This window comes from Miniopterus natalensis, chromosome 11 (assembly GCF_054644295.1).
Source record: "Miniopterus natalensis isolate mMinNat1 chromosome 11, mMinNat1.hap1, whole genome shotgun sequence".
Lineage (NCBI taxonomy): Eukaryota > Metazoa > Chordata > Mammalia > Chiroptera > Miniopteridae > Miniopterus > Miniopterus natalensis.
This window is the reverse complement of record NC_142091.1, coordinates 66,678,269-66,704,163: the sequence shown is the minus strand read 5'-3', so window position 1 is coordinate 66,704,163 and position 25,895 is coordinate 66,678,269. Positions and strand designations below refer to the sequence as shown.

The 25,895-nt window shown below is 51.3% G+C and overlaps 1 pseudogene; it reads left to right on the top strand.

The window, feature by feature from the left end:
- The first annotated feature begins 17,961 nt into the window (after positions 1–17,961).
- On the top strand, positions 17,962–18,514 carry LOC107530273 (large ribosomal subunit protein uL6 pseudogene; annotated as a pseudogene).
- The last annotated feature ends 7,381 nt before the right edge of the window (positions 18,515–25,895 follow it).

The following is a 25,895-nucleotide window of genomic DNA, read 5'->3' as shown; positions in this document are numbered from 1 at the left end:
TCGCATTGGTTTGGCACTTTTCTGCTCTGTAATCTATAACTGTTTTCAAGTCTTCCAATTAAGTTGGAAGCCTATTGATTTACTTTTATTTGCTGCCTTAACAAACACATATCAAGCCTGTATTGGGTGCCCAGCAGTGTGCTTCAAGAAAAATGCTACCTTGTGTTCAAGGAGTATGTCTCATCTAGAGACAATGACAGACACAAAGACAGAGAATTACAAAGCGGCGTTAATAACAAATGTCCTGCTAGGGGGCTGTGGGATGGGAGTGGTGCAGGAGGCAGGGGTGTGGTGGTGCTGATGGAAGTTTCGAAGGGGAGGAGGTATTAGAGGTGAGCCCACCTTGAAGAATGCATGGGAATTAACCAGGTGGAGCAGCAGGCTGGGGTGTGGGGTGGTTCTTGTTGATTAAATGAAATATTCAAAGGCCTAGGGGAGGAGGTAAGGGAGGGGATAAAAAAGAGACCTGCCAGAGAAATACAAATTAAAACTTCGATGAGCTATCACCTCAAAGCTGTCAGAATAGCTATCAATAAGTTCACAAATGACAAGTGTTGGCAAGATGTGGAGAAAAGAGAACCCCTGGTGCACTGTTGGTGGGAATGCAGGTTGGCATAGCCAATATGGAAAACAGTGTAGAGGTTCCTCAAAAAAATTAAAAATGGAACTGCCTTTTGATCCAGTGATTCCACTTTGGGGGATTTATCTGAAGAAACCCAAAACACTAATTCAAAAGAACATATACATCCCTATGTTCATTGCAATGTTAACAATAGCCAAGATACAGAGGCAACCCAAATGCCCATCGATGAGTGGATAAAAGATGGTGGTACATCTATACAATGGAATATTACTCGGCCATAAAAAAGCATGAAGTCTTACCATTTGCGACAGCACGGATGGACCTAGAGGGTATTATGCTCAGTGAAATAAAACAAGTCAGAGAAAGACAAATGCCGTATGATTTCACTTATATGTGGAATCTAAAGAACAAAATAAACAAAATTGAAACAGACTGATAGACATAGGCAGTGGAGTGGTGGTTACCAGAGGGGATGGGTTTGGGGGACTGGGTGAAAGAGGTGAAGGGATTAAGAAGAAAAAAATGGATAGTTACAGAATAGTTATGGTGATGTGTAAAGTACAGCATAGGGAATATAGTCAATAATATTGTAATAACTATATGTTATGTATGGTGCCAGGGGGATACTGGAAATATTGGGGGAACACTTTGTAAAGTACATGATTGTCAACATGCTGTACACCTGAAACTAATACAAAATAATACTGAATGTAAAGTGTAATTGAAAAAATTCATTAAAAAAAAAGACCTGCAAATATCTGGAGCCATGGTGTCTATGTGAACACAGTAAGCTGTGAGCTCAAAGAGCTGGGGAGAGGCCCCATCCTCAAGAATATGCCTTCCTTCCTGAGAGCTCAGGTTCTGAAGGCAGTAGGGGCTCCTGAAGGCACTTTCAATTGAGTGGTGGAGTGGGGGGTGACCTCCATAGGGTATGGGCTTTTAGGGGAGCACTGCAGCAATCTAGGCAAGACCTGATGAGTGAGAGAACCGCCTGCCGCTATAGGAAGGGAGGGCCAGATGGACCCGAATGGTAGAGGACAGTCTTACCTCTACAGAAAGGCTCTCCAGCCACTCTCCCTGTCTTGGACTTTTCATCTGGCCTCTCTTGATCCAAGTCATAGACTCACAGAGTGGGAAGAAAACCTAGAAATTATGAGGTCTGACTCCTCTTCTGTTACACAGATGGGAAAAGCTGAGGCGCAGTCAAAGGACATGCCTCGGGCAAAGTTGAGAGAAATGACTGCTGGAGATGTGTGGGGCTCATAAATAAGCTCTGTTTGGATCTGGAGGTTAAGTCTACCTGTTGGTAACTTTGCATCGGAGGACTACCTCCTCTGCAGTCTCTGAAAAAGAGTGAGACCCCCATCCTTTTTGGTGGATATGGGCCCAAGGTAGGCCTGGGCACAGGGAGTGGGGAGTTAGGTGCTGGCATCGCCTTGCAATGCTGTGTAGGCGCCAGCTCGGGTCTGCTGAGAATGAGACCCGAACTCAGTTTTACAGGGTGACGTTACTAGACAGTCCTGATAGCCCTTTAGCCGTCTAGTATTGGGAACAGCAATAAAAAAGCATGAGTTGGAACTTTGGAAACTACCATCTAGACGTGCAAACTGAGGTTGGTTAGATACTTCTGCAAAACAGTCTGGGAACTAAAACACGATGGCCCCCAACTCTCCCCAATGAGAAGACTCAAGAATTTTAACATCCAGCCATGGTCAGACTTAGCTTTGGAAAGTAGCTGCTGAAAGCTGGGTGGTCAATGGCTGTTGAGAGTACCTGAAACAGTGCTGTGGCATGGAAAAAATTCCAGACTAGTGTGTGGCTTATGAGGACTTAAATGCCTCTAAGTGTGAATGAACAGAGCTTGCGGAATTCCTGGAGAAGGGCTCTGGCCCACCCAATGGTTTAGTTTCTTGATTACCATAATTATGTATCCATAATGCATGTTATAGGGAAGGAAAAGAGGCAGCCAGGTCCTGAACTGTAATAGTCTACGTCTGTGTAAGCTGTGTGCAGCCTCTGACATGTATCTTAATAGCAAAGGCCTTAGACATGCTGTTGAGTGCTTACCTGGGCTTTAACCTGTGTTTTACCCAGAGTGTTCCAACCCAGTCATATCATGTCAAAGAGAAGGCAAGCTTGTCCCAGTTCAGGCCATGCAGATTTTAGAAGCTAAAGCTGAGCTGATATGGTTGGCAAAAACCAGCAAACAATGGATCGGGAGTTAAAAGAACCTGGATAGAATATTCCAATGTCATCAGCTGTGTCACGTGCTAAGCCTCAGTTTCCTCATTTGTAAAATATTTGTAAAATGAGAGCTTCTGCTTCAAGGGCATTTTATAATTCAGTGCAAAAGCCCTTTGGCATGGTCTTGGTATTTGGTGTTTGGTAGGGTGAAGATGACTTGGAAGACACATTAGGTAGGGACAGCTCAGCAAATGAGTCTAATTAGGTCAAGTGCCCACGTGTCCCTGTGTGTTCAATGACTTGTGATGTTTGTCTCTCTGTGAAGAGGAGAGCTTTTTGTCTGGTTGATTTTTATTTGTTCTTTGGACACTGTGAAGGCTATTATACCCCCTAAAATGTGTTCGACATTTTTTCACCATAATGTTTTCCTTTCTTTTCAAATGTGCTCTCTCCTCTGTGCCCTTACATGTTTCGGGTGGCAGCTTTGTTCCTGCTTTGTGAGCATGGTGCCCTCCAGCCTCACTCCCGGTCACTCTCTGTGCCAGGCTGGAGTGGGGAGGGGAGAGGGATGGGCCCCTCTATTGGCAGGAGCAATAGACAGAAGAACAGCTGTAATAGCAGATGTCCTGCCACAGTCATTTGTACCTGAGGAGACTGGTCAAACCAGTAAGAAGCCATAGGACTAACTCCCCCCAGTTCCCAGGCTCAACACATTCTTTCTCATTTATGACCCAAGTCCTTCCCCAAGGGATTTCAGGCATTACTACACAGACTCCTTCAAGCCACTGCCCTAGGCTCCCTTGCACTCTGTGGCCCATCCAGGAATGTGAACACTGACAAAGTCTTCCTCTTCCTTATATCTGGGTCCCTAATTATTGTGCTGATCAAGACATGTTTTCTTGGCCGTCTGGATTGTGCTCATTTATTTAGTTCAGTCTAGTTTCCTACTTTGAAAAAAAAAAAAAATCTCCAAAGGACAAAACCATTTCCTCTTGCCCCAGTACAAATGATCATATCCAGAAATGCTTACAAGATACCATTTTCATGCACAGTACTTAACGATTCCTCTATATTCATAAATTTTCCACCTTCAGTGGGGCTGTGTGGCTCATGGCACATAGCACCTTCTGCCTCTTTGCTTACATATGTGTCCTCTGCCAGCCAAAGGTTGCCAGAAACACACCTCTAATTGAACAAACTTGGTAATTATTAGCTCATTGCAACGAAGGAGAAATGCAGCTCATGGGGAACATGGGCAGTCTCAGTAAGAGGGTGCTAGAACGGACTTATTACAGGATTTGGGCTTGCTGGAGTGATTTTGGGAGAGGGATTCAGGGAAGCGGGGCTTTGCTCTGGATTGGACGCTGTCAGGCAGAGGCGTTAATTCTGTGATTAGGATCTTAATAAATCTCATCTAAAGGGCAAGAGGAATGAAATGAGACTCAAGCCATAATTGCTAAAAAGGAGCAGTCACTGGTATTAGCCAGGCTAGGAGGGTGTCTGGTTATTGTTGTGGCTTGGAGAAGCAATACTGTCAAGTCAGGACCTGTCTGGCTGCTTTTCTCTTCCTTTGTCTTCCCTTCTGGCCAAAGTCAAAAGTCAGACTGCAAGGCGTTCACCTATGATATGCAGGTCTTCACTATTGCCAACATTTTACTGAGTAGGAAGCTGTGTAGAGAATGTGGTCTGTAATTGGACAAGGGTCGGCCTCTTATTGTCCCTCTGGAAGTCCCAGTTTCCTGAACTTCTTATGTGACAAGGGCTGCACAGTAGCTTTGAAGCCTGGAAAAAATACAGGGGACAGCTGTAACACAGGCAGCAACCAGAAACAAAACTTGTTACTGGTTCTTGTCATTGATCCTGAAGACAGGGGCCTGGATTATCAAATCCCCACAATGGAAATGTGTCCCAAATTCTACTGTTTTTTGTTTTTAAGATTCCAGTGACTTTTTCTTTTAGCCGACTTAGAGATTATCTGTTCCACTGCAGCCTGCCGTGTTTATATAGGTGCAGCAAGAAGGGATTGCTGTAGTGCAGATAACCTTGGGCTCTCTAAGAAGAAATTAAGGGCCTTGTGATCTTCTGTGGCAACTCAGGCTAACACACTGAAATTTAAATCGGTCGGTTTGGCTTCTAGAGTAGAAGTTGTGTAATTTATGACGTCTTACGGGGTCGGGGGCCCTCTTGGATCGTCTTTTCCAGTGAATTCTCCCTGCTGGGGGAATTGCACTTTGCATTATTGTGCGTGAAGAGCAAGTGTTGTCACAGTTTTTCCTGGTAGTCCGTGTTTGTTTCTTTTTAAAAGTCTCTTACATTCTTTTATCGGAAACATGATCCACTGGAGGGCAGTCATTTCAAACTCTGAAAGTCTCTAAAATGTGTCCTGAAAACAGAGGGAAAAGTGCGTGGCAGGTGGTATGAGCCTGATGGCCACATAAAAAGTAACCCTGGCGGGTACAGACCATATTGGCAGTGTCACCCCAATGGGTGTGAGCTGCTCCCACTCTCCCACCCCCTTAGGGTGAGAAGCTTTCCTGAGCAGAGTTGGTTTCTGCAAAGCAGGATGGAGTGTCAGAAGAGGACAAGTTATAGTAGCAAGAATGTCCCCAGTGTTAGTTTCCATTTCGGATGGGCTAAGTTTTGCCGATAAGGCTGTAATGACCTAAACTGAAGCATATTCTCAACATGGGGTCAAGGTCCAATTTTTAAAAAATGTAAGTTTGGGTTTAATTATATGAGGGAAACTTCAGAATCAGAAGGACTGCTAGAAGGCAATCTACCCTCTGAAGTATTTAAAGGAACCGCTGTTAAATGTTTGTCATCAATTGTCAGCAGTAGTTATGGGCTGAAAAACACACACTATAGTGTTTTATTTTTTCTTAAGGGGCAGAAGACCTCAGGGGGTCCAAAATAATAGGACTTAGATAAGGGAGGTCATAGAAGCTCTCCTTTTCTGCAGTCAGCTTTTTCTTGAAGTTTTAGAAGAATCCTTAGTTTGAGGTTCTCCGATGGGATTGATGTCAGTAGTTCGGCGGTGTCTTTTCACCTGGGAAACACTGACCAACACCTCCTCCTTTTCCTGCTCTTAGTTGATAAGGTCCTTCGAGACTCAAAGGCTGCTTTTGTCTAGCAATTTCAGAATACTGGAGCACCAAAGCTCCAGGTGATCAGGTCACACAGGGGCACCTCAGTGGGACCTCGCCCTAGCTTGCGACCCAGGCATCTCAGATGTGTGCCCTGTCGTGGAGTCCAAGGTGCTGGGCCGAGGCAGCGAGAGCTTTAGCTGAATCTTGCTGGAACCTCCCTTTCTGTTAATACCCTCTCCCCAACATCCCTAACGTTGAACAAAGTTGGGTTTCTTGACTCATTGCTGTGAAAGAGAACACACCTCATGAAGAACTGGGGCGATTTTCCATATGGTTTGTTCCTTTCCCATATGTCCTTGACTCTACTGGAAGCTTTGGGAGCACGGAGCCTACGTGCTATGTGTGGTGTTCCTCAAGGTGTTGTGTGTCGCCGGGTACAGAGTGGATGGCTTAGAAGACGCCATTTAAATAATCAGCTGGGTAAGGCGCAAGGCATTTTAACCTTTTAAAGAGGCTGTGACCTGGCAGAGCTGAGGAATTAGTTAGTCTTCTTCCCCTTTCGGCCCAAGGGGCCAAAAGGAAGACACAGACAGTTTGCACAGAAGACGAAGACAGCACTCCAGAGAGCAAATCCCAGGCTAGAACCTCCTTCCTGTTGTTTTCCAGGAACGGAAAGCTGAGCTACTTGGCCTGGACTAGACAGACTGGGGCCATGGAGACTGGGTAGGGTGGGGGCTCTGCAAGGACAAGATAGGGAACTCACAGAGCTACCTTTCCTGAGGAAATGAGGTGATCGCAGCAAGAGTAATGACCATGGTTTCTCAGCTGTTTATCTTGGTTTCAGTTGCTCTTCCTTCCTTCGTCTTCCTTTCCCTCCGCTGGTCTTGTAGTTTCAATAAGTCCATAAACATTCGTGGCACTTGTGTGCCAGGCACTGGAACTGGGTTGTAAAGATGAGTAGGACATGATCCCCAAGGCTCATCCTGGCAGAGAAATGGTAACCATCTGCTTCCTAGTCTGAACCCTCCAGGCTCTAGATAGCTTTTCACTTCCTCTTTGGGTCTGTGCAAGTACTGTATGTAGAAAAAAGAGAAATCTTTTTGCTCCTTAAAAGGCAAGATGAGAGTCTCCTCATGGCTACTGTAGCCATTTGGAAGGAGAGGAGGAACTTCCATGCTGGAGGTATGGTCTTAGCCAGCAATTTCCAGTGGCCCCACACTGAGGGGTCTGGGGGGATAGGACGAGGCTGGAACAAGGAGTGGAGTGGTTAAGCAGTGATTTGGGTTGAATCAAGAAGGGCCAAGGTCAGGACTAGGGCTGGAAATGAAAAATGGGGCAGCTAAGTGGCCTGGCGGCTGGTGGGAGAGGGCCTTGTCCAACAGCCTTCAGGGCCCCCAGGCTCTCCTCATCCCCCCACTTCCCTGAGGTCTGGAGAAGCAAGGATTGGGGGGCACACTCACTGAAACTGAGGTGACTACCCTCTCCATGCTCTGCAAGGCCCTCAGGAGGCCTGTGGGCTTCGTTCTCCCCCAGGGCAGTGCCTCTCTCCCTTCCAGCTTCTCTCCCTCCAAATCCATCTTCATTAGTAACTGTAAATGTCAGAGTCAGAGCCATTAGAAGGCTGTGCCTAGATAAATAATGCTTTTCATATTTAATTTACGAGTAGTTCTGCAGCCTCTTTGGGGTGTGCTGGGTTAATTAAGAGCTGAATTAGATGGAGCTGCATCTCCCTAAGGAGACTCAATTAAACTTTCTTGAAAAAAATTTAAAAAAGAAAAGAAAAAGAGAAAAGGTGGTGGAAGAAAGGGGTCTGTTGGAGGACACCACCTTTTCACCATGACCTCAACCTAGGGCTGCTTGGAGGCAGCTCAGGATGCTTTCAGTTCAGCCTTTCCTTCTTCCTTTACAGTTTCAGGGCCCTCCAGTCCCTGAGGCAGACAGTCCAGCAGGTGGGAGGTGCAGGGCATTGCCCATGTGAGCCAGGCCAGCTTTTCTGGCTGCCATGGGATTAGTACCCTACAGCCAAGAAACTAGCCTGGAGCTGAGCTGGGCCAGTTGCCCATGGGACGCTGCTAGGAGTTGGATGTGGTGCTGGGGAAGCTGATGCCTGGCCTTGGGCCAGGACTGTGGCTGTGAAATTCTAACTCTTATTTCCAGCCCTTCTGCCCCCAAACTCAGCCTTCTTTCAGGGGCCTGAGCAGACAAGGGTCCTGTGCATTCTGACCTGGGGCCCTCCTGCTGGGGGAGGCTGCTGAGGCTGGTGGGGACCAAGGCCCCTCTCTGGTGGCACTGTATTCCCCTACTACTTCAGGGGATCAGACCACAGAGTTCAGACAATTTGCTCCACCTTTCCAGTTCATGGGGAAGCAATATGTTCAAACTCCTGTAGTGAGTGAGTTGGTACAGAGGTGGGCCCAGAATCTCTCGCTGCTGCCACCAACACACGCAAATGTGTGTGTCCCTAATCACACATACCTGTCACCCCCCTTTCATGGGCTCATGGAGTCACAGAAGGCTCTTGCTCACCTCCAACGTGGCAGCCTTCAGATACTCCAAGGCCTGGATCACAAGCAGACCCAACCAGTCTCCTGTTCAGATAAGAGCCTCCTCACACCCCTGGAGACCCTGTCACATACTGCGTTGTCACAGAGTCTGCACACTTTCAGAGTAATAGACACTGTCAGCACCCCCTGTGTTTCCAGACATAGTCACCAAGTGCCAGATACTCACAGACCGTCTCCTGACCTCATTACCACACCCTCACCCTCCTCATGGAAGCCTCGGGCTGGGGAAATAGTCTCTCTGACAAACACGTGTGCGCACACGTGTGCACAGGCACACACGCACACACACCTCGGCACAGGGCTCTAGTCCCGACTGATGCTTTGTTATGCAAAAAGGTGGCATGCTCTTGAAGACTGTCCCTCAGCCTCTGGAGCAATTCATTGTAGACTGCAGCAAGTGGAGAATGAACCATCTTGTGGGGAGCAGGAAAAGCAGTCTTCCATGTAGGCATGACTGTGACGTCCCTCTACCCTGCAGGCCTCCAAGAGGACACAGTTTACTCCTTCATCCATCACACCTGGCTTTGTACAAGACATCTTGTATTCTGGGGACACGGTTCCCTCACAGGGCTCCTATAGCAAAGCAGGCTGAAACTCGGCCCTGCCCACCCCTTTCCCTCTGGTCACATGTCCATCCTTAGCGAGATGCTAAGGCCTGAACAGACGGGGTGGGACTCTCCTCAGATGGGCTCACAGGCTCTGGTTCTCTCTGCATTGAGTTGGTTTCTGATCTGTGGCTTTCCCTCCAGTTTCATGGCCAAGTTCCTATCTGGGATCAGAGTTGGCTTCTCTGGCTGGCCCTCTTCGGGCACAGGTTTCCTTCCCTTGATACCTTGCAGGTATTCAGCAGGACCTATCCTCAGAGGAGACTGACTCCCCAAAGCAGTGCTGGGCCTTAACTTCTGACTTGAGAGCTGGGAGGGCCTCAGAGATCATCTCTCCCCAAGCCCTCTGTGCAGAGGAAGGGGAGGGGCTTGGCCATGGCCACAGAGGAGGTCAGGGAGAGACGGGTCCAGACCCAGTGCTCCTTGCTCCCTCCAGCCTTCGTCCCTGCCCCACTTCACTGTACACACCCCAGCTCGCTCTTGTCATTGCATCTCCTCCACTGCTTCATTTTCATCTTGCATAGGCGTCTCTCGCTTTCTATAGCAGATAAGTCCTTTTAAATGTTGTTTGTAAGAAATGGCACAAAATCATGTTCAAGTAGACACTATCTAGATGAGCTTTGGTTCTCAGTGTCCAGGATGGGGGTAGATGGTTTTCCTTCTCACTCTCTATGGATAAAGTTCAGGTTAACACACTCACAAGGGCCTGTGTGACCTACCTTTTGCCTGCCTTTCCATCTCCATCACATCCCACTCTGAGCTTGCACCCTGCATTTCAGCTCCATTAGCCCATTGTTAACCTCCTTACTCCTCGCCTCAGGGCCTTTGCGCATACTGTTCTCTGCTTGAAATGCCCTCGTTCCTTTCTATTATTTGTTTAGTCAGCTCCTTTTTATAGGGCTCAAATGTCACTTCTACAGGGAAGCTGCACCAATTCCCAGTCTAAGTTGGGTTCCCCCATTTCCAACTCTTTTTACATTCCTTTTATCTTCTTCAATAACATTTAAATAGCAACTTTAGAATTATTTTATGCTGCCTCTGTCTTACTGCTGCTGTATTCCTAGGATTTAGAAGAGTGATTGCAGCTAATGGATACTCAGTTCATATTTATGGACTAAATGACTATGAATATTTGCAAAGAGAGCTTTTACATATTAAATTGTATCATAAAGTGTGTCCTCCCTCCCCAGGGTCCTTTTTAGGCCCTGATGTTTGTAGCACTGTAGTTTAAAAGGGGTTTTTCCATATTGCCTTTGATCCTTGAAAGAGCCCTGGCTGATGGCAGGGTAGGTGGTGAAATGACCCCTGAGAGTGTGGCAGAGCTGTGATAAAAGGGTTCCTGGGTCCAACGAGTTTGAGAAATGGGGTGTTCTAGCGCTCCCTCTTGGAGATTGACCATATATATCAGCGCATTAAAGGCTCTGAAAAGTCCTGCTATAAAATCTGCTATAGCTCTGCGTTTCAGAACTTACTTGACCATAGAACCCTTTCTTCCTGGAAATACCTATTCCGTGGAACCCATGGTGGGAAACACTGGTCAGTTTATTTTCTGTGTTAATCTGGGGTTTTTACCACCTCAGTTTAAGTGAGGCCCACTGCAGCCTCGCTGGGCTTCAATCCTTTTATCCCTTGAGCATTCCTAGCATCCCTATACTCCTCAGGGTAGGGAGGGCTCATGGCGGGGCAGGGCGGGGTGACCTGAAAAAGCACCGTAGACTTAAATAGGAGAGAAGGAGAAGGCTGGTGGAAGTGAGACAAGCCATTCCAGAACATAGTGGAGGGGAGGTTAGGGCCAAGCTTGCTGACTCTGAGCATCTGTCTGGGGCCCCTGGTCCTACACACTACACCCCAACCCCTACAATGGCTCCCCACTACTGCCCTATCTACTGAGCATTCTCCGTAATTCTCTCTGGAGCTGCTAGAATCATCTCCTCCATCCCTTGTCTTCATTACTTCAACCATAGCTTGGATTTCTTCACCTCTTGCCTGGACCCTGGGCCAAGGTGCTATGAGAAGTCAGGCTTTCCCGCCACCTGCTTGCCTTTGGCTATACCGTCCATCCCCTCCACCTACAATGGCCCGTTTTGCCATGTCCTGCGCGAGACTAGTTGGGTGCTCACATCTGCAGTGCCTGGCCTGGGCTAGGGCGTCCTCGGGCATCTCGGGAATGGCGGGGGGCAGTGCTCGCTGTGTCCTTGACTCTCAAGGGATCCCAGTGCTGGCCACGTGAGCTACCCCTGGAGCAGAGGATGGAATGAGCCCCCCATCTTTCCTGATGTTCCTCCTCGAGAGCAGCATGATGGCCAATAGCCCTCTGCTGTAGCCCTTATTGACTCGTCCCCACTTTGTCTCCCCAGAGCCAGCAGTCGGCGTTTTGGATGCAAGGGCAGGAGTTTACTCCCGCCTGGTGACATCTGCTGGCCGGCTCACTGTTTCCTCCCTGCCTGATGCCCCCACAGCCTCAGCCTGACCATTCATCACAGTGTGCAGGGGGGCAGCAAGGGATCCTGGACGTGAAGCCGGGCAGCCTTGCCTTGGAGAAGCTACTTTTTACTTCTTGTGTATTATTAAGCCTCGGTTTATTAATTTTGAAAATAAGGGAGACTAGTACTTTCTTCATAAAGATCTAGTGAGGGTGAAATGTGATGATAGATTTAAAAAGTATAAACTTTAATAAAATGAAGGCAATTTGTCAACCCCCCCTCCCCTGCCCCCCCCCGCCACGCCCCCCCCCCCCCCCCCCAAGTGGAGAAGCTCACCTTCTGGGTTTCTATGCAAATGAAATGATGGTGCTTAGTCATCGTAGGTAGGTGTTTGGTAAAAGTGATCTTCTATCACTCTCACCAAATCTTGGTGTCAGTCACTGGAAAACCCTGGTCAAAACCCCATCAGCCTGACCTGAGTCAGACACAAGCTTCTGTGTGTTAGTTGCCTGAAAGGATAGCAAGATTCAAGCCCCAGCTTCTGCCCTCCTGAAGCACAATGGTTGCCCCCAGGGTAGCGCCTGCCCTCTTGCCCAATGGCCTCCCCGGGAGTGGGATTGCGACCCCTCGCAGGGCACCTCCTATATGTGGAATTAGTGTGCGATCCATCCAGGAAAACCAATGCCCACTTCTTGGCTGGACTCAGGGTCTTTCTCATTGTGTCACCCTGGGGCTCCCAGAGCCACAGCTGAGGCTCTGTTCAGGGGAGCAGTCACATCTGTGTGGGCCGCAGGTGGGTTTCCACTTGGGCTTTCAAAGCTCTGGCCTCATCTCCACATCAGGCCTCCCTCCCTGTTTCTGGGTGAAGGATGTGGCCCAAGGTCAGCTCAGAGCAACTAGCCTCCCTCGGCAGGCAGGTCAGAGGCCAGGGCAGCAGGCCCATCCCTGGGAGGGCGGACAGCAGTGTGGGTGGGTGAGTGCTGTGTGGAGAACGGCAGCTTGTGTGGGTTTAGCTGGAGCCTGAAAGGAGCGGGGGAGGCAGTAACACAGATGCTGGCATTTGTCTGTTTCTTTTCTGTCTCCCTGAAATGAAGGGGGTGGTGGTGGTGGTCAGCATGGTGAATAATCAGGCCCGTTTGCAAACTTGTGTATAAGGTTCTGACCCTGGGATGGGAGGGTCTGTCCCCATCCAATTCTCAGGCTGGGATTCTCTATGCACCAAAGGATGGATGAACGGGAAGGACTGCTGGTCCAGACAGAGCTCATGTTCCCAGTGCCTTGCTTTGGGCTCAGTTGGAAGACCGCACTTACTGGGTCATGTTGACCTCACATTTTATGGTCACTTTTTCAATTCCTCTGGCAGTTACTTAGTGATCACTTACTATGAGCCTGGCCCTGAACTAGGTCGTGGGTTTACAGAGATGAGTAGGCTGGGACCCTGACCTCAAGGCGCCCCCAGTCTAGTGGGAGAGGCAGACACATAGACATTTAAAGGGGCAACATGGACATGGATGGGGTATGAGAATCATGATGAATTCTACTTTTGCAGGAGGAAGCTAAGGGGAAATGGCTTGTCAGGGAAGGTGACTAGAGGTGAGATAGCAAAATTGAGTAGCTGTTCTCCAGAGATGAGGGCAAAGTGAGGAGAGTGGGCCTGAGCTGCTCCCTCTGTAAAGCAGGAAAGCATCAGTCAGGCACACTGGTGTCTGTGGTGGCCAGAGGCAGGGTGGCTGGGGCAGGAGGTAGTTGGAAGAGCAGTGGGCCAGCCCAAGCTCAGCCCCTACCAAGGGGCAGCCTGTGGGCCATGTCAGCGTTAACACAGGGCGGGAACAGATGCTGAAAGCCAGAGTTTGAGCCAGTATTTTAAAAAGGCAGGTGGCGGGTGAGCAAGGGCTTGCCTTGGCTTGTTCAAATGCCTGCACTGCTTAGCACGTGGAAGGGGACTTTGTCTGGGTTTGGCCTTCTGGGGAACTGTCAGTCCATCAACAGCCCCTGAGGTCACTGTGCTGTCCCAGAGCATGGAAACGGGGTGGGGGTGGGGGGACAACCACGCAGGAGCCAGACACACCCTGCTCTTTAGGAACATGCCTTGAGAGATCACCCCCTGCCTCCTCTAGGAAAGGGCTCAGAGTAGAGGGACTAGAGGTGGTTGAGGGCGTGGTAAGGGCTGGGATTAGCTGAGAGACTCCAGAAAGGTCCTTCTAAGGTGGATTTTGACCTGTCGCCAGGCTCCCCAGTTCTCTGGCCCTGCGAAGAGGGTGCTGACAGTTCTCTATGTACGGCCTTAGCATTTTCCCCACTGGTCAAGGTTAATTTATTTTCTTTTTTCCTCCTTATGAGACAGATTTGGAACAAGAGCCTCAACCTGTGGTGATGTAGGGCATCTTTGTGTGGTCCCCCACCCCTTCCTGCTTTGATTGGTCTCCTAATTTCTTGCAATCTCTCTGGCACACACTTGTCTGAACCCTGCTCTGCTTGCTCAGCTCCCGCCATGGCTGACTCTGGCCCTTATCTGCTGCCTGCAGCTGTCCCTGGGGACCCAGGCCCCCTTCCCCCCTTTTCCCCACTCTCTACTTCTGACTCCAAAGGCCTTGCACATCTCCAAGCAAGGCCTGAAGTCCCATTCCAGAAGCCCAGAATTTTTTTTTGCAAGGTTGAACAGACAGACATGTCATTGTCATTGGCAAGGGAGTCAATAATTGGGGGGGAGGGCTAGGAGAGGAGGTGGCAAAGGGACCCTTTTCAGGCAGTCTTAAAGCCATGGTAATACTGGCATTTATTGTCTAGTGTATGCTTGTTACTTTGTTAAATGGTTTATTTAATCCACTTATTTCCCTTACTCCTCTCAACAACCCGAGGAGGTAGGTACTATTACTGTCCCATTGAAAATGGAGGCCCAGAGAGGTGGTAGGGAGAGCCAGCTGTCTCACCACCTCCTTGTTGGGAGAGCTTCCTCCCAGGGGAGCAGTCCTCTAGAGCACCCCTCTGTCCCCAGCTGAGACTGACTCAGAAGGCTACGCCTTTGAGGAGGCTTTTTGGGTAAAAGTCTTCTTCAAGCAGCCCCTTGGTGTCTTGTTCTAGGTCACAGTCAGAAGGCTGTTCTTGCGACCTAATGGAACCTTCCCTACTCCTATACATCCCTGTATTGTAGGGAGTGTCGGCCACGGCTGCTCTCCTGGAGCTGGGCAGTGGAAAGAGGCGGAGGACAGCATTTTCTCCACTGCCAGGTCCTTGACTTAGGTCCCCACCTGTTCAGTGGGTTGGAAGCAGGTGTCTGTACCCCAAAAGCCTTCCCCAGGGATCCAATTTCAACGTTCTTCCTTTGGGGCCCAGGACCTAATGTTCTTCCTCTGCCCCAAGAGCTGGACCTCAGGCCTGGGGCTCTCCACCCTCACATCCCCACCAGCAGCCTCCTGCTCTCTGACTGTCCTTACTGCTCTGGCTGGAAGAGAGGAGTGGGTAGCCATGGGGGCACTCTTGACCCTGGGATGTGCTCTTTGCTGGTTCCACAGCCTGGCTCAGGGCCCTGCAGGCTGCAATTGAAAGATTTTGCCCTTTAAAAAGATGTCTTTCTTTTAGAGGGTGAGGAGCTAGTTATTAATGTGAAGAGACCCTTCTAGGACACACGTATTCTGGGCCTGCTTGGAAAATAGTTGAGCAATAATGGTTGAAGCACTTTGGAGAGGGATAGAGATAACTTACCTCCAGGGGAGATTTTTCTGGAATGCCCAGAAAACCAGGTGGGCTGGTTGCAGTAACTCTAAGGTGTCCCTGCACCTGCCTCTCAGGCTCTAAGGGGAAGCTTAGGCTCAATGGGGGTCTCCCAGAGGTTAGTTCTCAGTGATACTTGAATTGATAACCATAACAGGGGTCTTTTGAGATAGCATTTCTGGTATAGATTTAAGCAGGGGGTGGGGATGGGTGAGAGGTGGGGCTGTTTTAGGGCCTGGGGAGACACTTTCACCCCATAGAGGGGACTGCCTATAGCTGTTGCCTCCCAAGGAACGACCCTGGGTGGTACAAAGTTTCTCATCTACACAAAGGAGGTGGCCAGGTGCAGCCAGTGACTTGGGGAGGAGGCCTGGGTGGGGATGCCCTGAGTCACCACAGGAGTACTGGGGAGCAGCCTGCCCTGGGATCCAGGGCTCTGGACACCCATCCCAGGGCCTAGCTGATTGCCCTCTTGGACAGAGCCTTGTGTGCTGTTCTGTAAAATGGAGGTGTTACTATTTGTTCCAACTTCCTGTCTCTTCTGCTGCTGCCCTGAAGATGGCATGAGCCACTGATGTGAGGCTCAGAGAAGACTTGTGCCTGGGGACTTGGGGTCTGCAGGGGCCCCTCTTCTTGGTGGAACAAACCCTTCCTCAATGTTTTGGCTCCCCCTTAGTGCCACCATTTATCACTATGTGGCCCGACCCCTTACTTTCTGGCTTGTGTCTGCTGTGCCCCCACCATACTGGAATGTGAGCTCGCCTGGGACAAGGCCGCTGCCTGTTTCTTGCTGCCTCTCCTGTGCTCAGCATAAAGCCTGTGCACGAAGGTGGTCCTTAAGGTCCCTGCGCGCGGGTAGCAGAGGGCAGCAGATTGCCTCCTTCAGGGATTCCATCCTGGAAAGAAGGAAGAGGGACACTGCTGACCATCAGCACTGGGGCATCCGTGTGATCCTTACTGATAGGAAAAATGGGACTCAGAGATTCAGTGACTTGCCCAGAGCGACTAAGTGTCCAGGACAGACTGGCCTGGGTCAGCGCCAGGTGCAGGGGTCTAATGCCCTGTGCAGCAGCGGGCCTGTGCTACCCATGCCTGCCTCTCGCGTGACGCTTGCTTGGGGGATCTGGGAAGATAGGGGAAGCCAGGTAGGGGACACTAAGCACTGTGCAGATACCTGTCCTGCCCAAACTCTCCCCATCTTTGCTTGGTGTCTTCCTTGTGGTGACTCTTGGAGACTTGGAGTTGACCCTGGTGCCCCATGAGCCTGCCTGCCTCTAGGCCCTGAGATCTAGAAACCAGGTTTCCAAGCACCGGTACATCCTGAGTCCCCTACCCCACCCCAACTATCAGCACTCTTCCCTTTCTTGACAACCCTTGTGCAGGGAGAAACCCAGAAGGGACCCGGAGCCCTGGTGCTGGCAGATTCCCCCCTCTTGGTCACCCCCTTCTGTGAGGTACTTTATAAGCTTTCATGAAGGTTTGCGTAGACAATGCTACTCAGTGGTGGCAAGTGGCACTTTCAAAGTCATGCCTGCGCTGCTCCAGGCTCAGTGCTCGGGCTCCTCAGCACTGAGGAGCTCATTTTCCCTCACAGCAATCCTGAAAAGGATGTGTCGTCATCTTCATTGTATAGATGAGAAAACTGAAGCACAAAGAGGCAGAGTTACTCGCCCAAGGCCCTATGGCCAGGAAATGGCAGAGCTGGGATTTGAACTCAGGATCCTGGAGCAAGCTGGCACTTTCTGAGAAGCTCATGCTCAGCAATAGTGAGCTTTGCATGTCTCCAAGTTGGGCAGGTGTCCTGGCTGCACTTGTTGGTCTCTCTGGGCCTGGGTGTTCCTGGGTTTGCTTGGAGGTATGATGGAAGGGAGAGTGCGAAGCATTGACAGTATAGAGTGAGGGTCAGTGGGCTAGGCAGCTATCTGGGCAGTCACCCTTAGCTGGAGGGCCTGGGTGAGGTGTTTGGCAACCCTGCAGCACCTACCCCCTTCAAGGTGGGTCAGCAGCTTCTCTGAGGCTCAAGTCCCAGCCCAGCCTCCTGACTCTCAGGCCACAGTGGGTTCTGAATCGTCCACAGTGGAGCCCAGCCATGAGCTTTTTCCACTGGGGCACCCACAGCCGGATGCATTCTGGCTAGGGTGGAGGGAGGGAGCAGGCTGGAGACAGTGGGAGAGGAGAAGCCATTTGATTTTGGAATTAAATGTATGAAAACAATGGACATAATGGCTCTGGAATGGACAACTCACTGTTTTCATTTTTTGTGTAAGTAATGTCCTCCCATGGGTTAAGGGAAGGGCATATATTGTGGAAAGTCCTCCAGCCTCTGGCCAGCAGCGTGGCTCCTCTCGCAGAAGTGGCTGTTGTTTGTGTGCCTGTCTGGAGATAAACTAAACACACACAAGCAGGTATGTATAGACAATATTTTCAAATGTTTGTATACTACTCAGAAAATACTGTTTGGCATGTCACTCCTTTTAATAGTGTATGTTGGTGATCTATATTAATATACAAAGAGCGTTCTTAGTCTTTAATTATGGTTGGGTAATATTCCATTCTATGGATGTACCGTCATTATTTTAGTGAAATATAATTTACATACAGCCAAATGCATGTGTCTTCAGTGGATAGTACAATGGATGTTTGCATATGTATGTACCCACGGGAACACCACCCAAACAGAGATTTTCCATTTCCCCAGAAAGCTCCCTTGCACCCTTCCCAGTCAATATCCCCATCAAGAAGCTGTCATCATTCTGAATTCTATAACCTCATCTCCGTTTTCTTTAAAATGGAGGTAATCTCTTTGCCGCACCTACTGCGAGGATGAAGACCATTCTCAGCGATCAGATGTCGACATCCCAGGAAATGTGGACATCACTCTGAAGGGACGCACAGTTACTGTGAAGGGCCCCAGAGGGACTTCAATCACATCCATGTGGAACTCAGTCTCCTTGGAGAGAAGAGGCTCCAGGTCGACAAATGGTGGGGAAACAGAAAGGAACTGGCCACGGCTCGCACCATCTGCAGTAAAGTACAGAACTAGATCAAGGGTGTCACCCTGGGCTTCTGTTACAAGATGAGGTCTGTGCACACTCACTCCCCCATCAACGTCATTATTCAGGAGAATGGTTCTCTGGTTGAAATCAGAAATTTCTTGGGTGAACGATACATCCACAGGGTTCAGATGAGATCAGGCGTTGCTTGTCCAGTATCTCGAACCCAGAAAGATGAGTTAATTCCTGAAGGAAATGGCATTGAACCTGTATCAAATTCCGATCCTTTGATTCAGCAAGCCACACAGTTAAACAAAATATCAGGACATTTGGGGACGGTGTCTGTGTTCAGTCCAGCAGGCTGATGGATGAGATCAAAGTTGTCCAGTTACAGCAACAGCAAGATGCCGGATGGTTCCTCAGACTTATTTGTGATATTTTAAAGATGCAATAAAAGCCATGTATTGATTAAAAAGATAAATAAAATGGGCATATGTTGGAACTGACTCACTCGGTTGTTGTGAGGATAATGTAATGCAAGCATCTAGTACAGTGCCTGGTGCATAGTAATTGAGGAAGGATGGATATCAGGGTTATTATAAATCAATCCCTGCCTGGTACACTTTCTCCTGCCTTTGCTGGGCTCTCCAATTACCTCCAGATCCCCCCCCCCCCCACACACACACACACACTCACTCACTCACTCACTCTCACCGTCTAGCCATGGAGATAGACCAAGAGGATCATTGTGCAAAGCGCATGAATGGCCCCATTGTTCCTGGACTGAGCTCCCAGAGCCAGCCAGTGGGGCATTGACCAGGGCTGGGCTGTCCAGTGGGAGGTGCCCATGGGCCCCTGACCAAGGGCTGACGGTACCTGGCAGGACACCCACTTCCTCTCCTTCCCCAGAGGAAGTCAAGAAAGAGCCCAATTTTGGCCTGGGGTTGGGCAGAGGGAGCGGAGGGGTTACCTGCTGTTCTCTGCATGGCCTCCTGGCTCCTGAATGCCAGGCTGGGGTCCTGCAGATGGTGTGCTCTAAGGTGGCACCTTGGAGCTGAGGGGCTGTGGGCAGAGGAGGCATGAGGACCAGGTGAGAGGAGGGAATTGGACAGTGAATGCTTACTTATCCCTTCTCCTCCCCTCCTGGGGTGAATGAATGAAGAGCCTGGGGGAGGGAGCAGCCCATAGGTATCCACCTAGAAGAGGCCTTCCCTGCCAGGCGGCTCGTACCTTGGGACTGACCCAGGAGGCAGGCCCCGTGGTTGCTTCTGGGCCGGACCCCACAGTGCAGAACTTCTGTGTACTGGCATGAAAGGTGAATCTGTAGGCCTCTTGAGCTCCTCCAGGATCCCTCAGAGGTGAGGCCTAGGAACAGCCGCCTATTTCCCGACCTTGTGCCTTCCAGTGCCTGCCTGTGACACGCAGAGCAGTGCCCACTCTCTCTCTGCTGGTCACCACCTTCCAACAGGGAATGTGCAGAGGGCTTCCCACCTTTTCACCTCCATTCAGGGTCGGGGAAGGGGCTGCCTGAGGGGCCAACATGAGGTGAGCTCCCATGAGCAAGAGGTTATGAGGGATGTGGGACAAGGGCAGGTGAGGGCAGGAGGAGAACAGAGAGGGGCTGGCCTGGAGGCAAATGAGTGGATTGGGGGGACCTGGGGGCAAGGGTTTCCCAGACAAGGCTCCAGACTTCCTAGGGGCTTGATTTTTTCCCACCTCAGCTAAGAGACCTGACTGGGGTTCCTGGCTGCTTCAGGAAGCCCATGTCCCTAGAGTTTGGGCTGGAGCCCTGGTGGCTTCTCAGGGCATGCCATTAATTGCTCCCTGGGCCCAGGGACTGTCCCTCCTTCTCTATTGCTGCCAGTGTGGGCACCTGTCCCACAGAGCCTGGGCCTCTACCTGTCGCTTGCCAGGTTCTCAGCTGGCCCATGCACCCTGTCTGAACTGTCCCATCCAGGGGCTGAGGCTTCTGTGGGCAGGAGCAGAGGAGGGAGCCCAGCCCTGCCAGAAGCCTGTCTTCTCTGGGTCAACCTCCCTTGCCATGGAAACAGCCCTACAGAGGCCCAGGAATTATCCAGGATGGGAATTTTAATTGCAGCCCATGATTCTGTTCTGTCCACCCCCAACTCCCACCACCTCCCAACCCCAGGGCTTGTGAGCTTTCCACTGGACCCTATTTTTAGATCAGACACAGGGTCTGTGGCCATCTTGGGCCTTGTTTGCCTTTGGTCAGTCTGTCCGTCTCCTCATGGCTCTGTGGCTGGGTGTCTCAGGGTGTGATCTGGGTGGGGAGCCTGAGGTGGAAGTCCCCTCCAGATGCACAGCAGCCCTGTGGCCACCTCTCCACTTCCCAGTAGGTAGGCTCTGGGAAGCACCAGGGAGCGCTGGGCCCCAGATCCTGCCCCCCCCACCCCAGATTTTCCTCAGCCTGGGCCTCCTGGGGGCGAGTGTGGCGATGCCAGCGGAGCAGCTTAGGGAAAGTTAGCTTCTCTGATGGGCCTCTTCCCTGGAGGCCAGCTGGAGCAGGCTCTTTCTCCAAGGACATGGGCACCTGGCTTCTCTGACCTCTCCTTCCGCTAGAAACTTTGGGGCTCGAATGAGACTCACCTTGGCAAGATTGGGGCTGGGCCACACGAGGCCAGAGGAAAGCAGATGGAGCCTGGAGCATGGATGGGGTTGGCTTCAGTGGGCTGAGGATCAGCACAGACCACTCCTGCCTCCCACCTATGTGAGGCCTAGAAGGTCCAGAGCCCTGGGTGACCAGGATGGTCTGGGCAGCAAGTGTGTTGTGAATTAGCTACTTACCAGAAAGAAATCACTTAGTTTCCCTGTTTCCTCCCACCCACCAAGATTAGTTGGCAAATCCTCTGATTTACTGGGGGCATTTTATTCCGTAATGAGAATGAGAGGGACTGTCTATTGGGGGTGGTTCCAAGAAGTCCAAGGGGGAAGGTGGAAATGGTGCCCCCTGCTCCCTGGCCCCTTGGCTTATATTTGAGGCCAGGGATTAGAAGTTGCAGACACCAGCAAGACAAGCTCCTTTATAGAGAGGTCTTGGGAGCCTGGGGCATGAGCAGCTAAGCTTTGGGACCTTGGGGACCTAGAGCCCTTGGGTTAGAGAAGATGCTGCTCTCCCAGCCTCTGGTAGCCCAAGCACTGAGGCCGTGGGAGCATCAGGAGTCACCCCTCAGCCTGGATGTTAGCTTCTCCACAAGGGCCATAATCAAGGAGGCATGGCAGAGGCGAGGGTGTTCCCTCAAGTAGCCTGTGGCCATTGGGAAGTTCTAGGACAGGCGCAGACAAGCACGACAGGTGGCTAGTGGTGACTGCAGCTGATAGGCTGGTCTGGGAGCAACGCCACATCCCTTTGGCGAATTCGCAGAAACCCTTGTCAATAGGGCAAGGAAGTGACTTTCTAAGGGCCTTTGGCTGAGAAACTGACAGGGAGGAAAGGGCAAGGACAGGAACTTGAGGGTTGTGGTCAAAATAATATTGTCTTCTGAATCCAGCCAGGAGCTGGCCAGGCCTGGCAACTTCTGGGTCCAGTGACCCACGGGGATTTTATGAGGAGGAAATGGGATCATACATATCTGAGGAACCAGTTTAATATCTGGCTGGAGGTATCGTCCTCAAATATTTGTTTTATTTCAACAACAGAAGAGTTCAGTTCCCTTGATTCACCCAGATCAAGAATTCACCTAGAATAGGGCAGAATTGAACGACAAAAGGTATGTAAGAGTCCTTTGTCTCAAAGAGCCAGAGACCCAGCTGAAGACTCAACTCATTTCCTGTTGACCTTGGGTAAGTCACTTAACCTCTCTGGGCCTTGGTTTGCTCATCTATGAAATGAGGGAGTTGGTTCAGCTCACCACTGAGGGCTCCTCCAGCCCTGTTACTGAATGGTTCTCCTTGGCGGCACCCCTTTCATATCATCTATGGGGAAACCGTGGTTCCAGAAGACGGATCCACTGGGCCTGGCTGCCTTTGCCCAGGCTTTTCTGACTGGAACTTTCTCTACAGGTGCGGCGAGCTCTCAGGCCTGAAGTTCAGGAAGAAGGAGCCATCCTCCTTGCAATGGCTGCCTTGTCATTGTGCCCCGTGAGACAGGGGAAATTGAGGATCGCAGACACAGATCTTAAATCAAAGCCCGGGCCATCAGTCTCTCAGAACACACTGAAATAACAAGGTGGGTGGCACAGACTACCACTGCATGGACAGGCAAGAGATATTAAAAAGCTGAAATCTTGAGCCCCCAAATCCCTTAACCAATTTCCAAATACCCCAGGGATCTGCCTGCTGAGGGGAGAAGAGGGAAAGCCTCATTTTAGATTTCCCAGGAGGGTTTGAGGGGCACTATTTCAGGAAAATCCTCTGTCTGGGGCCTTCTGAAGGCCCTACCCCCTGCCATTGCCCTCCCTAGCCCACTCCACCTCTTGTTTCCTCTCTGCGGGCCCCTCCACTAGAGTCAGGTTGCCACACACGGCCTAGAGGAGTGGTTAGTGTGTGGAGCCAGACTGTTCACTCAAATCCTGGCTCCAGCCCTGGCCATTGTGGTTCAGTGGTTAGAGCATCTGCCCACAATCTGAAGGGTTGTGGGTTTGATGCCAGGTCAAGGGCACACACCTGGGTTGTAGGTTCGATCGCCAGCTCCGGTGCCTGGGAGGCAACCAATCGACGTGTCTCTCTCATGTGGATGTTTCTCTCTCTCTCTCTTTCCCTCCCTCCTTCCCTTCCACTCTCTCTCTAAAAATTAATGGAAAAAAATATCCTCAGGTGAGGATTAACAAAAAACAAAAAAGCAAAACAAAACAAAAAAATCCTGGCTCCACTGCTTACCAGCTCTGCAAACTGGGTAAACTGTCTAATCTCTTTGGCTCTCCGTTTCCTCGTCTGTTAAATGGGAATAGTAACACCTACTTCATGGGGTTGTTTTAAGAGTTATACAAAATAACACCCACAAAACAAATAGCACAGTGTCTGCCTGGCACAGAGTAAGATCTCAAACACTTGCCATTAATATTAATCTTCCTATTATCCCATAAATAAGCTCCATCTGGCTGCTGTTTCCTCTTTGTCACAGGCTCTCCTGCTCTTTTGCCTTTTTACACCCTATCTATGCCTCAAACCTCAGTTTAACTGCCACCTCCAAGAAGTCTTCCCTGAGCAACTCTCCAAGGCTTCATCTTCCTCTGACTTTGAAGGCTACATATTTTGGACTCAATTATGTTTTCAGCAGCTGTTCTTTGCAGCTTCATTGTGTGGGATCAAAATTCCCTGAACAAAGGCCTCTGCTTCAGCTTTTGCCCTCCTCTCTTTCCCCTATAACACTTGCCAGAGTGTAATGCACACAGTAGGTGCTCACAAATCACTTAATGCTTGTCAACTGGGAGACTCCAAGAAGCTGAAAACAGAATCCCCATGTTCCCAAGATGAGGTTTTTTGTCTATTTTTAGAGTTTAAATGTTCTTAAAAAAAATTCCAAATTCCACTCTGTCTTTACGTTACAACCACACCAATCTTTTCATGTCAGCCAGATGTACATTTCTTCCTCTCCACCCAAAATACACCAGAGTCTGAAAAATGAGGTGCTGGATCTGAGAGTGCGAGATAGAGAAAGTGCTCTCTAAACCTCGACTATTCTTGTCAGGCTGAAGACTTGGGGAGGAATTAGCTCTGGGTGAAAGGGAAGGTTCTGATGGCTCAGCTCTGGGCTGCTAGAGCCTGGTTTTCTATGAAGGGACAAATGGGATTTTGAAACACGAAGTCCTTGTTTCTGGAGGGTCAGCACTCTTGTTAGGCACCTCAGAGCGCTGCCACTCTCTTTGGGGGGCAGGCGGGGAAATAGATCTGGTCACCTTGAAGTCAGGATTGAGGACTGACACTGCCACCCTGGCTGCAGTGGGTGGAGGGTGGGCAGGGCTGGGGCCAGTCTGCTGCTGTAACTGCAGGAAAACACTGGAAAGTGATCTGGGATCACACTGGTTCACACTTGGCCGGATGGGGACCCATTGCTGGGTGGGTGATGGTGGTGGGAATTTATAATTACAAATTTGCAATTGTGACCAAGATAAACGAGCATTTGGTCTGGTGGGACCTTGGATGCAGGGGCCTTCATACCATCTGGCTCTGGGTGTATAGAGAGACTTGCTGGTCCGAGGCCCGGGTTCTCCTGAGGAGCACAGAGGCCATGTTCCCCTCTGGGTGAGCGAGTGAAGGCTCGTTCCTGGCTACCCTGAACACCAACCAGCCAGCAACTTTAACAAGGCGGCACAATTATTAAGCACTAATCATGTGCCAGGCACTGTGCCGAGTGCTTTACCTGCATGTTCCCACCTGGTATTTTACAGGAGCCCTGTGAGGTGAGGACAAGTATCTCTGTCTTCCAGATTAGGAACCAAGCCTCTGAGGTGGCCAGCCCAGCACAGTCAGAGGTGATGGCAGACCTGGCACTCCCTGGGTGCTCTCCAACCCTGGGGGCCACTGATCACATGGTGTCCTCTGCTTGTTTACCCTACTTATCCTCCAGGACACTGGAGGCCAGGGGGTCCGTTTGTCTTGTCACCAACGAGTCCCTGGTGCCCACGCAGGCCTGGCCTGTGGGAGATGCTCAGTCAATATTTATGCAAAGAACTGCACACCGAGGTGCTCAGCCTGCAGGCTATGCCAGCCCGGTCTCCCTACATAAGGACAGCAGTGGCTCCGGATTCGCACCGAGGAGGCCATCGCAGTCCTAGGAAGGGGGTGGGGAGTGCAGGACTCGCCTGGGAGCCTGTCTGCCGGCAAATCCACTCTAACCTCCCTAACCCCCCTCGACCCGGCACAAGAGGGGCAACTGGATTCAATCCTTTCCACACCTGAGGGTAAAGGGGTGGGGGATGGGCTCCCGGTGTGTTGGGATTTTGGCACTGAAAGGTGGTTGGCTCTTGTTCTGGGTTCTGGAGTTCCTCGGTCAGAGGAACTGGCTGGAGAAGGGGTAGAGGACGGCTGGGCCCGGGGACAGGCTGGGGCTCTAGCCGGACTTGGGGGATGGCACTCAGTGGTCATGTCCACGGTGAGCGCCCTCGGTGCAGGGTGGGTGGGAGTGTACGGGAAGAGGTGCCAGTGGGCAGCCTGCGTCCTCGCTCGCTGGCCTTCCAAAACCCGGGGTGTGGGTGTGGCTCCCCTCGCGGGGGGCGGGGAGGGCGGGGGCTGGCACTGGAGCTGACCTGCGGAGGGGGTGTCGGCAGCGCTGGTGGCTGGGGCAGAGCGGGGGTGGAGGCGGGAGCCGGATGGGCGGCGCGGGGAGCGGAGGGCGCGCGCTGGCGGGGTGGGGAAGAGCAGGGGGCGGGCAGCCACCGAGGGGCGGGCGGCTTCGGGGAGGTGGAGCCGGGACCGCAGCGCCCGCTGCTCCATCGGCGCTGTAGCCGCCGCCGCCGCCGCTGCTGCTCTGGACTCGGTACTCAGGCGGGCGGCGGGCGGCGGGCGCTCGGTGAGGCTCCGGCGCCTGCGGCTGCTGCTCTTCGCCAGTGCCCGGGGCTGCGGCGCTCTGGGTCCCGGCCGCTGGCCCGGCGCCCCTCCCTTCCCGGTCCTGGGTCCCGCGCCCTGCCCAGGGGAAAGCACTCCACCGGCCGAGCCGCCCCGGGCTCGCGCCCTCGGGCCATGAAGTGGGGCCCGTGAGGGGCGCGAGGAGGCGGTGGAGGAGGAGGGCGGCCGAGGAGGAGGGCGCGGGAGGCGGAGGATGCCGCCGCCGCCGCCGCCGCCCGCCGC